The 12003-nt window shown below is 40.3% G+C and overlaps 1 protein-coding gene across 7 annotated transcripts in view; it reads left to right on the forward strand.

Annotated features, from left to right (window-relative positions):
* RAD51B (RAD51 paralog B) overlaps positions 1–12003 on the forward strand; it is a 473685-nt gene that overhangs the window by 427817 nt on the left and 33865 nt on the right. The gene's annotated exons all lie outside the window — the stretch shown is intronic.

Genomic DNA, 12003 nt, shown 5'->3' on the forward strand with positions numbered 1-12003 from the left:
AACTCTCCACACAGGCATCACATATTTATACAGTACAGCCCCTCCTCCTGATGTCCCGCCTTCCACTCCCCATAGGATGGAACTTTCCCTCCAAACCCATGACAGACAGGTAACATCAGTGCTGTATGTAACACCAAGGAAGCACCATAATTATCTCAGACGTCAGCCAAAATATTTCTTTCAGGAGTGAGGGGTGTGCTTGTGTCTTCTGCCAGAAGACATAATTATCTATAAAAGGTGTTCTTGGAGCTGATCAGGAAAATCTGGCAGAAGAACCAAGCAAGATGACAATGTAGGATTTTGGTGTGTGTGTTTTTCTTTAGTTGTTTGGTTTTTGCCTCTCATGTTGACTAGCAGAAAATATGCCTGTTACAGATAACAAAGAATACTTGCTAAATTCCTACCTCTAGAGGGAGAGGGAGGCCCAGAGTGCTTCTTTGTCAAGATTATTGCAAGCTGCACATGATGTCTCTGCGGCAGTCATCAACACCAACACAGCAAGCACAGAGTGACTGATTGTTAAAACAAATGCAGCCAACCCATCTGATGCTTTTGGAATATCCAAAACATATATATAAATATTTTATTTATATCCGGCCCATTTAGACCAAAGTCTACTCTGGGCAGCTAACAACAATATTAAAATAAAATAAAACAACAATATTAATAAAATAAAACAGCAATATAGTTTTGACAAATGTGTGAAATTGCACAGGATATGCAATGAGCAGAAACTGTCCACTTCATCCCTGCACATCCCTTTTCCTTTAACAAGTCAACTGGGTCTGCACACACACACACACAGAGGGAGCAAGCACACAATTCACTGGTTGTGTTACAAGAGATAAAGAATGAATTTGATGTCTCTGATTCTTAAATATCCATGCAATCATTCAGCATCAATGTAAATTTTAGTATGGTAGTTTGTACACACTATGCAACACAGTGTGGTGCTGGAGGAGACTCTTGAGAGCCCCCTGGACTGCAAAGAGAACAAACCTATCCATTTTGAAGTAAATCAACCCTGAGTGCTCACTGGAAGGACAGATCCTGAAGCTGAGGCTCCAATACTTTAGACTCGCTGGAGAAGACCCTGATGTTGGGAAAGTGTGAAGGCAAGAGGAGAAGGGACGACAGAGGACGAGATGGATGGACAGTGTCATCAAAGCTACCAACATGAATTTGATCCAACTCCAGGAGGCAGTGGAAGACAGGAGGGCCTGACGTGCTCTGGTCCATGGGGTCACGAAGAGTTGGACGACTAAACAACAACAACATGCAACATACCACAATTTGCATAACAATTAATGCTTGCTGACCCTAAAAAAGATCTCCCCTCTGGCAGGGTGAGAAGATTGATTGATTGATTGATTGATTGATTGATTGATTGATTGATTGATTTTTGCAGTTCTTTGTTAGAAGAGAGATGTAGTAATTTATATCTTTAAAGATTTACACCCCAAACATAGCTTGACGTTTCATATGAAATGAAATATTTGCAGAGGAAACCTACACATTCATGCAGTAGTGTATAGTTGTGTTGCACAGAAAATGGGAACTGATTAGAGAAAAAAGACAGATGGACATGCACTTGTGGTCCTGCCCTGAAAACTTGCAAGAATTAGGTAATAAATTAGGGTTTTCTTGGCAATGAGTGCCACACTATCTAAGAGGTATCTGCCTGGCAGGTTTGTATAGCGGTTACTCAGGTTAAATGTTCTTTGAGTATAGTCATGTGCTTTTTATCTTACACCAGAGTTCTTCCTCTAAGCTGGTTCTTTCTGCCAGAAAAACAATTCCTCTTTTCACATAGTAGTACCAGTAGAAAACAGCATGACACTTAGCCTTTTGTATTGCAGTTCTGTTTCTTTGCTTTCTTCACTGTCTGACGTAAGAAAGGAAACGAAAATCCACATCATTTTCTGGTTGATGGATTTACAAAATGGCTTCCCATTAGAAAGAAGACACCCATACCTCATGCCCATACAGAGACATTTGAGCAGAATCTCTCTCTCTCTCTGACACACACACACACACACACACACAGAGAGAGAGAGAGAGAGAGAGAGAGAGAGAGAGAGTATCCATTTGTTTCCCACCTATAAAGAAAGCAAGAAAGAATGCTGGAGTGGGAGAAGACAGAGGAAAGGAAAATCAAGTACAAAAGAAATACAATCTAGCTGTGCTGGCATCTACAGCTGGGAAAGCTGCTAAGAGAGAAAGAGAGAGAAATTGGATGATGGTACCTTTTTTAGTAAATGCTAATTGCTGCAATGAAAGGCAGAAAGCAAAACTATAATTATTCATTTTAAAAAAATCTTGGAATTTTTCATTTCAGTCTGCATTTTATTAATTGTTATCCTTATGGTTCCTAGTGCTGTTTACTGTATTTCAGAACTGTGTGCAGATATCTTTTATAAACACTGATTTTACAGTTGTATCTTTTTATTATGTTCTGTTTCCTGTTTGAGTACAACCTTGTGATTAGGCATTCAGTGGAGAAAGCTTCAGAAATCTGCTAATAGGTAAAAGGGAGCAAGCAAATGACCCCTGGTTCTGAGAAGCCAGGGTTCGTGGTGCTGCTGGATTGTTCTGAAGACAAAGGGTATGAATCAGACTGCCCTACGATTTGCATCCCATTCTCTAATGGAGAATAAATTGTGAGGCAGGTCAGAAGTAAAACAAAAATAGTCACTAAAAAACAAAGTGGAGGTGGATGTTAGGTGAAGGAACCTGGAGAAGAGTTCCTTGTTTTGCACAGATCTTTAAAAGGGCAGGGGGGAGTGAGCACTGAGTATTCTTGGTGAGGACATAGAATAGAAATAGATGAAAGAGAAATCTGAAACATTGAGAAAAGTGGATAGACTGCATTGTTTGAGCTCCTTACAATTTATAGGCCAGAATCCTGTTAGTTATGCCTACCTGCTTTGCTGCAGGTGAATTTAAGCAACAAATTACTACTAGTTAAGAACTTGCATAGGTGTTTGTTTTCACACACAAGTATTCTGTGACTTCTTTACTTGCTGCAGTAATTACACTGTAATTCACACTGATGGAGTTACACTGGCATAATGTTTGAGTTAAATCTCAGTCAATGGAGGAAGATGTGCCTAGGTGAAATGTGGTACAAGATCACTCCTGCTGGGGTGGGAGCGCTGCAACATCTTATTGTACCTCCCACTTGTGATAGAATAGACGACAGTGGAGGTTTTGCTTGCAATAAGGTTGGGAAACCATCGTTCTTACAATCCAGATGTGGTCCCAGATGTGGAGGGCCCTCCTCCAGCCTGCAAGCTGCTGCTTCTGTTATTTCACAACAATTGCAGTCAGTGGAGCAGGTAAGACTCTTTTTAAACTTGTTGCACAGATCTAAGCTCTCATTTGCAGACTAGGGCCGCAACATGAAGGATCAAAGGCACTTTGCTGCAACTTTGGTTGTTTCACATGACGCAAGCCTGTGTGTGGTTTTTAAAAGTGCCAATTGGTGCCATTTTTACACCTCCCCATTGCTTCTGCCACAGCTGGCCAGTGCCAGGCGGTTTCTCAGCTACTGGCAGTACCAGGTTGGGGCTCAACATATGACAAAAGCTGCCCATCAGGCAAGAGCTGTGTTGCTGCCTGGCCACTACTAGGGAGGCTGGCTGATGACATTATTTTTGCTTGGGGCAAGGCAGCTCCAGTAGCTTCTTTGTCCCTGCATGGCAAGCAGGCAAGGCTGCCCCAGCCCTGGCAGGGTCACTGGAAGCTCCATATCTTGCTTGAATATAAAGATTCACATTAAAGCAAGATGTGTGAAGTGAACAGTTTCACGCCTGCTTTCAGATAATACATTTTCAGATTGTTGGCGTTTAGTTGTGTCCGATTCTTTGTCACCCCATGGACCAGAGCACGCCAGGCCCTCCTATCTTCCAGTGCCTCCCGGAGTTGTGTCAAATTCATGTTGGTAGCTTCGATGACACTGTCCAACTTTCTCATCCTCTGTCGTCCCCTTCCCCTCTTGCCTTTACACTTTCCCGACATCAGGGTCTTTTCAAGGGAGTCTTCTCTTCTCATGAGATGGCCAAAGTATTGGAACCTCAACTTCAGGATCTGTCCTTCCAGTGAGCACTCAGATTTTCAGATAACCAGTAGCAAAAAAAACTTATTGTGAGTTATCTGAAACGTGTAGTTTCTTCCTAGAAAGCTGTTGCACGGGGTCTTTATTCCTGGGCAGATATGCATAGACCTGAACTGTGCTTCATATGCTTGGTGGGAAAAAGTTTGGATTAGTTAGAATTACAACTCTCTCCAGCCACCTTGCTTTGGCTTTATTTAAGAATGCAGCTACAAAGCGAGAGAAATGTGAATTCATTCTCTGCGAAGTTGTGCCACAAAATTAAGGAAAAAAGTAGAAGCTCCAGCAGCAGAGGGAAAAACTGGATTTGAGGTGAAGGACTTGGCTGATTTGCATTTTCCCTTGTCATGTCATCAACAACAACAAAATATGGATCAGACCATTCCAATTCCATAGCATTTCCTGCATTTTTATCAATGTAGTTACAGCCTCACACCCTTAACTCTGGTAAAATTTGGACTCTGAAACCCTTCACAGTTTGGAGTTCAGGCCCGGGCTTTAAAAAAATTAGTCATAGACTAATTTCCCTCATTACATATGCATGAGCATATCTTAATATGTTGTATACAGTATTGAGTAATACATCATTTTGTATTTGCTGCCAAAATACCTATTTCTTTAAATATACTGTTATGGAAATCTGCCCCTACTGTATGTTACTTAAAGGTGGCACTTCCTCTGTGACAAGCAGATAGAATAGTATTCTCACTGTTGTTATTTCTTGTAATGGGTCTGTCTGTTTTTATGTGATCTACAAGTGAACTACAAGGTTATTTGCATATTGATGAGAGGGGAAACTTGTTAATGTTAAACTCATTAGAATATATTTGTGCATAGTTTTGCTGTGCATATGCTATCCTTTTTGTCTGCAGTATGATGGACAGAATACTTCAATATTGAGGAAGAATGAAGTCCATTTTCTTCCTTGTCTTTGAGTGCCACGCCTAGTTTGAGCCCCACGGTATCATTGCTACATTGATTACATTGGTAGGTTACATGGTTCAATGTTCTGCTTTCAAACGACAGCAATACAAATGGAAGAATTAGAGAATTAGTGGTGCTTCTGTGGCTTGAAGCTTCTTATGTACTGGAGATAGACTGAATTATAGTTAAGCCTCCACCAGGGTGATATACTATAATTAGGATGTTATAATGGATATGCATTACTCCTCCTTTGTGGTCTTAATCATGGAGTTCTTAGCCACAGTTCCTCTAGTTGGCACAGTGGGGGTGGGTCTTTGTCCCCAGAGACCTTCCTCAAGATCTTTCTAGCTGGATTTCTCTTCTTGCACTTGCAAGCACTGTTACTCTGAGACATACACACTGAAAGCCAGCATAAGGTAAAGGTAAAGGTTAAGGTTCCCCTTGACAATTTTTGTCCAGTTGTGTTCGACTCTAGGAGGCGGTGCTCATCCCCATTTCCAAGCTATAGAGCCAGCGTTTTGTCCGAAGACAATCTTCCGTGGTCACATGGCCAGTGCGACTTAGACAAGGAACGCTGTTACCTTCCCACCGAGGTGGTCCCTATTTATCTACTTGCATTTGCATGCTTTCGAACCGCTAGGTTGGCGGGAGCTGGGACAAGCGATGGGCGCTCACTCCGTCGCATGGATTCGATCTTACGACTGCTTGGTCTTCTGACCCTGCAGCACAGGCTTCTGCAGTTTAGCCCGCAGCGCCACCATGTCCCTTTGAAAGCCAGCATAAATTGCTGAAAATGAGGGGTGTGTACCTGTAGTTTGCCAATGCATTTTTACCATTCCTATCAGTAAGGTGCTGCTTACATCAAAGTACAAAACTGGGTTTTCCACTTGTATATTAATTGTATCTTTTTCTTCCAAATAAATATTGCCATCTGTTCTTTAGATGCTGTGACTAAAATGCTCATGTTATCACAGAGGTAATCAGAAGGTCAAGCAACCTGAAAATGGGAGAAAGTGTAGACCTTCTGCATAACTATAGATTTTAAAATGTATTTTAAATTCTTTGAAACTGTGGTTGCATAAATAATAATAAAAGTATTGTCTCAGGTTACAAGAGCCAGATGGCTGCAATGTTTTTGGAAATCTAGCTACTTTTAACTTATGATTTAACCTTCTCAGTTTTTCTAGGTCAGGGATAGGTAATGTGCAATCTATCAGGATCCTTAATGTTTTTCCTGGCATCCCTAACCCCCATCCCACAGCATTTTGTTTTTTGAAAAAGACAATTTTGGCTATAAGAAACATGGGGCATAATTTTGCATGTTTTGAGAGCAGCCCAGCACATTTGGTTCCCAAAAAACAAGGCATATAGATATCACTTCCAGTTTAATAAATTATAATTTAAAAATATTGGGTTTCACAGAGGCTTCCAGGGTCCAGGGATGTAGCCCCAGGACACCTAAAGATTGCCCATTTCTGTTGTAGATAAATTTGTTTCCACTGACACTTCCTTCCTGATGTCCTTGTTTCTTCTTGTCTTTGCTTCGTAAGTCTTCTCTTTTTTTCTGGGCCCTTTATGGCCTTTACACCTCCTCTGCTTTTTCGAGTTGTCTACCACTATCAGCCCCAACTAATCATCTTTCAGCTTCCTCTCTCTTTGCTGCCTTGGATTTTAAATAAAGTTTTAAAAATTCTGTGCAGAAAATCTCTTTGATAACCTTGAGAACTGCACTTCAGAAACATTTGAGGCACATTTCAAAAAAAAGGAGGGCAGTATCCAGGAGTGTAGCACAGCACTAAACACACTTGAAATTCAAACAGAAAACTTCTCTTGAGAAAAAGACCTAAGGTTTCAAAAGGAAACCGAGCTGCTTATTAGTTCTTTGAAATGTAGCGTTTGTTCAACATGCAAACTTCTCAGGGCTACTTCAACCTTCTTAGACTCATAAACTTGATCAGTATATTCATACCTCTGGAAACAGTGGCCTTGTTTATGTCAAAAAGTCCAAGGTTTTCCTGATTTTACTATTTTTAATTTAACAAGAAGTAAGCAGAGCAGAAGGACTTAATTACAAACAGACTGAACTTTATATAGGAAATGTTTATACCCCTTGGGGGCATCTAGAATGTGAAGACCTGAAATTAAATCCATATCCTTTCTCTCTCATTCCCTAAAGCGTGTACTCCCTGAATAATTGATTGGTGTTTGCTCTACATTGTGTTTTTATGCTTCTTCCTGCCCTCCACAGCACGGGCTGTCTCGAGGAGGGTTAGGTATGTCACAGGATGCCAGGAAGCTAAAGTAAAGCATGTTTTAGACAAGTATAGTAAATATTTTTTAAAAAAAAAAGTCCAAATAAACATTACAAACCACAAGCATTCCATTTTATATATGGGCCAAAATCTGGATGGTTATCTGGGTCTGATATGCAAAGTCCAGCCTCTTGGAGCACTAACGTTGTGCCCTAATCAGTTCCTTTGCTTTCCAATTCCCAGTTTTCTCCAGCTGCATGAAATCCTTTTGTTTCACCCACCCCACTCCCAAGCTGTCTTTAATTTGCTATCTTCTCAGGTCTCAGAGGCCTCAAGTTCACTAATGACCTGAGTTACAGCTGATGATTCCTGCCAAAAGGGCCTTATCAAGGCGAGCATCCCGGTTGGTGGTGATGCATATCCTGTTGTCATTTCAGTGACAGGAAAAGAGTTTTTCATTTTCTTATTCTAATTCAATTTGTTTTTGTGTCCTTAAGTTGACTTTAATGTTTTAGTATATTCTAGTTTAATTTATTTAATTTGTGCTATTTGCTTGTTTGGGCCAACCTGAGCATACTGTCTTACAGTACTTGATTTTGGAAGCTAAGCATGACTGGAGCTACTTGGTTCTTGAATGGGACATCCCCAAGACGGGATCTCCAGACAGGGCTAGAAAATAATCCTGCCTGAAACTCTGGAGATCTATTGCCAGTCAGAGCTGACAGTACTGATCTAGATGGATTAAGGTCCTGACACAGGAGGCAGCTTTCTGTGTTCTTCAACAGTTTTCCCTCTGTGTGTGTGTGTGTGTGTGTGTGTGTGCGCGCGCGCATGTTCGCGTGCGTGCGTGCGTACCTGTCTGTCTGTTTGTCCACATGCCTGTGTTGGGCTGCAATCTGATCTGTTTTATTTTTTTTTTCTGCTATATTGATACAGCAGTATGCCAGTTTGGAATACTTTTTTAAGGCAGCTGGCCCAAAGGAGAAAGTGTTCCTTTTTTCATAAGCCTAGACGCTGGGGAGGCTTTAATATTGGCATATCAATATGTTACAGTGGACCCTCGACTTACAGACGGCTCGACTTACAGACTTTTCGAGTTACAGACTTCTCTGGCCGCAAAATTTAGATTCGACTTGCAGCCGGAGAATCGACTTACAGACCAGAAAAAAACCAAAATGGAACAAAAATAGAATAAAAACTGCCAGTTATGGGATTAATCCATTTTCAATGCATTGTAGGTCAATGGAGATTCGACCTACAGACTTTTTGACTTGCAGCCACCGTTCCAGTACGGATTAATTCTGTAAGTAGAGGGTCCACTGTAGTTTGAAAGAAACAAAAAAAATTAAAACAAAAATTAAAAATTATCTCACAGCAGCAGCAGCATTGAGTGGCTAGTGGGAGGGTGGGTCAGTGCAGGGCAAAGCCTGAATTGCAATGATTTTTAAAGCTTGTGTAGCCCCCTCAACTGATATTCAATGCAGCTTAAAAATGAATTACAAGTTGTCCCAAAAGGATGCACAAAATACGGACCCAAATACCATGTGAATTTAACCTGCTTTCAAAAACTCTGATCCATCTTCCGATTTATTTTCACAATGTAACTGCCCTCATAGAAGATAGTATTTAACAGGAGCCTTATTCAGATAATTTAAAAGCATGACCAGGGAGAGAGTTTTAGCACAACCCTTTGCTGTCTTGGCTTTTGTGAGAAAGACAATCTGCTATATGAGAAGAGGAGGAACCATGCAATCAGGAATCCTAGAGAGCTGGTTTGTTGTGTGTGGAACTCTTTTGAATCATCCAGATATCCAGATCTCTGACTTTTCAGGATCCCCAATTTCAAGGAGAGTCTTTTTGTGCTTCAAAAGTTTTCCTCTTCAGGCAGTCATTCCCCTTGTGGAGATAACAAGACATAGCAGCTGAGTTAAAACTCTCTCTTTGCTCACAGTGTAAAAATACCATATTTTACCATGTATAAGACACTACTTTTTCCTAAAATCTTAATACCATATTTTTCCTAATACCATATTTTACCATGTATAAGACACTACTTTTTCCTAAAATCTTTACACTAAAAATTGAGGGGCATCTTATGCACAGAAGTAAGTTGAGGAGAGAACAAAATAGCCCGTACCTTGCCTCTGTAAACAGGCTTCCTTCAATCACGAGGCTTAGGTTCCTACAGTCAGGAGACTTAACTTCCTCTAATCACGAGCCTTATGGAACTGATGTCAGCTGATGCTGAACAAACCAATTGGAACACATCTTGTTGGAGGTAGAGCCTGTAGGCTCAGATGCAACAGGGACTCGTAATGTCCAAGTGTTCTGAGCCCAAAGGCTGAATACTCAAAGCTAAGTTAAGATTACCTTAAGGGGGGGAGGGTCTCATACATGGGGTTGTCATATACACTGAAAAACATGGCAATCTTTTTTTGGACACCTGAATGGAGCTAAGGTTTAAGCAATTGTTGAAACCAAGACAATTTTTGAAAATTATTTGAATAAACTTTCTGGAATACCTCACAATTGGAAATGTGAAAAGTGACAGATTATTTCCCCTGAGCTTGTGCTGAATTGAAATTGAGACTGGGACTTTTCAAACAAGAAAATGAACATAAAATTGCAGCTAAAAGTTCATTGTGGCTAAACCCCTAGAAATGTAGTTCCTACTATACATTGCACTGTATGGAGGGCATGGAAAATGCTATATCCAGCCCCTTGCTAACATGCCTCTGATGCTGGCAGCCCATATGTTAACCACCCGGCAAGAAATGAAATGTTAGTGTTCTCCAAGAATGGGCATATTGAAGTGTGTGCAGTGTAATGGTACGTACACCCCAGACTATTTATTCTGTGGAAATAGCAACCCTGTCATATGCCAAACTGGCCTGAAGGAAAACATCTGGAATTGAGGTCTGATTATGGCAGCAAAACCAAGAAGAGATTAAAGGCAGTGTGAGTTTCTGTACACTTCAGGTAGAATGCATTATTCTGTTTTTTATATACCATAGTTCATCTCAAAAAATCCCCAAGTTTTCTACCAGATGGGTTCTTCTGGACTGCTGAACTGCTGGGAGAAAAGCAACCAGCACTGGATTGGAATGCAACTGTTCTCAACTTACTGCAGTATTTTACTATTTCTTTGAAAGAGCAACAATAAAAAGAATAACTTTTCAAGCTGAAACAACAGAAGGAATTGTCAGCAACAGCCAAGCATAATGATGTTTACTTCTAGGCTTGAGCATCACCTTATGTCCGTATGTCCATTCTTCAACATCACTCAGCAGGACATGTGGGCTGTTTTAGTGCTCTAAATTTCCATCATGGCTTGTGGCCAAGTGTTCTATAAATATCAGTCAGTTTTACCTCATAGCAACAATTGTCATTAGATGGTGCATTAAAAAATACATTCTGAGCCAATTTAAAAATAGAGATGATCTTGTCTTATTCATTGCATTTTCATTAAAAGAGTATACAGGCCTGAAAAAATATAATTTCTTTTTTGTCATTGATGTTCTACCAAGAGCAGGTTTTTCCATTATTTGTGTTCATTTCTTGAATCTAAGACTTCAGTTACACACTTTTTAAAAAGATGGACATACTGCATTAATCAGCCAGGCAAAAAAGACTGATTCAAGTCAAATCAAGTTTGGTTCCATTTTTCCAGTACATTATACAGTATATGAATATAAAATCAGTAAAAACATGTGGGTCAGTCAGCATCAAAATACCACATGTAACATCATCTGTATTCCCATGTTACATAGCAAAGCGCATGCCACATGCAGTAAGTTGAGAACAGTTGCATTCCAGTAGCCTCAAGCACAAATAACAGCATCAACTAGGGGTAAATCTGATTATTTCCTTTTTTAAAAATTATTTGATTTAAATCTTGTCTTCTTAAAACTAGGATGCAAGGCAACTTTTCAATCTTAAAATCATACTTTCTTCTATATTCCTACTAGCCCATTAAGTAGATTATTGCTTCTCAACCCAGACTTCCCGCTTGCAATGCCCACTCCCTACCATAATTTGTTTGATGAAGCTGGCCAGTAATAAGCGCCAGAAAAACAGCCCTGTTAATGTATTGAAAATCCCATGGAAAGCTGGCTTATGCTTAGTGGATCTTACAGACATATGACCAGGGGGAAAATGCATATAAAAATGAGTCTTCCATTTCCCAACCCCCCCCCAAAAAAACTATTTGCAGCTCCTTGCAACAACTCCCCTGAAAGAATGACCCCACCACCACCACCACCATCCATCCTATTTGGTTCTATTTCCATTCACACTTTGTAGCAGGATTCAGTGACTATGGCAATCCCTGCTTTCTCTGCTTTTGCTCCTGAACAAATAAACCAGTAACAGCACTGAAGGAAGTACAAAATATGAGGATCTCCTTTTTTTTTTTCCTTGAAGGAGTGAGTTTTCCTGACAGGAATTCCAGAGTTAAATGCTCAAAATATGATTCATATGCTTCCTCTCCCCTCAGGGGAAAGAGGGATCTGCTAGACATATGTTTTGAACAAAGCAGGGGGAGATGTGACGTGAGTAAGGAGCTTGGAAGGAATATTTAGTTCTGTAGCCCTGATTCTTCATAAGATTTACTGCTTTACTTTCTCCTCAGACCATTTTTTCCTGGAAAATTGCTATTTTTTCTATTTTTCCTTTTTTTTCTCTTATGTCTGTGTGTGTGTGTGTGTGTGTGTG

This window comes from Pogona vitticeps, chromosome 1 (genome assembly GCF_051106095.1).
Source record: "Pogona vitticeps strain Pit_001003342236 chromosome 1, PviZW2.1, whole genome shotgun sequence".
Classification (NCBI taxonomy): domain Eukaryota; kingdom Metazoa; phylum Chordata; class Lepidosauria; order Squamata; family Agamidae; genus Pogona; species Pogona vitticeps.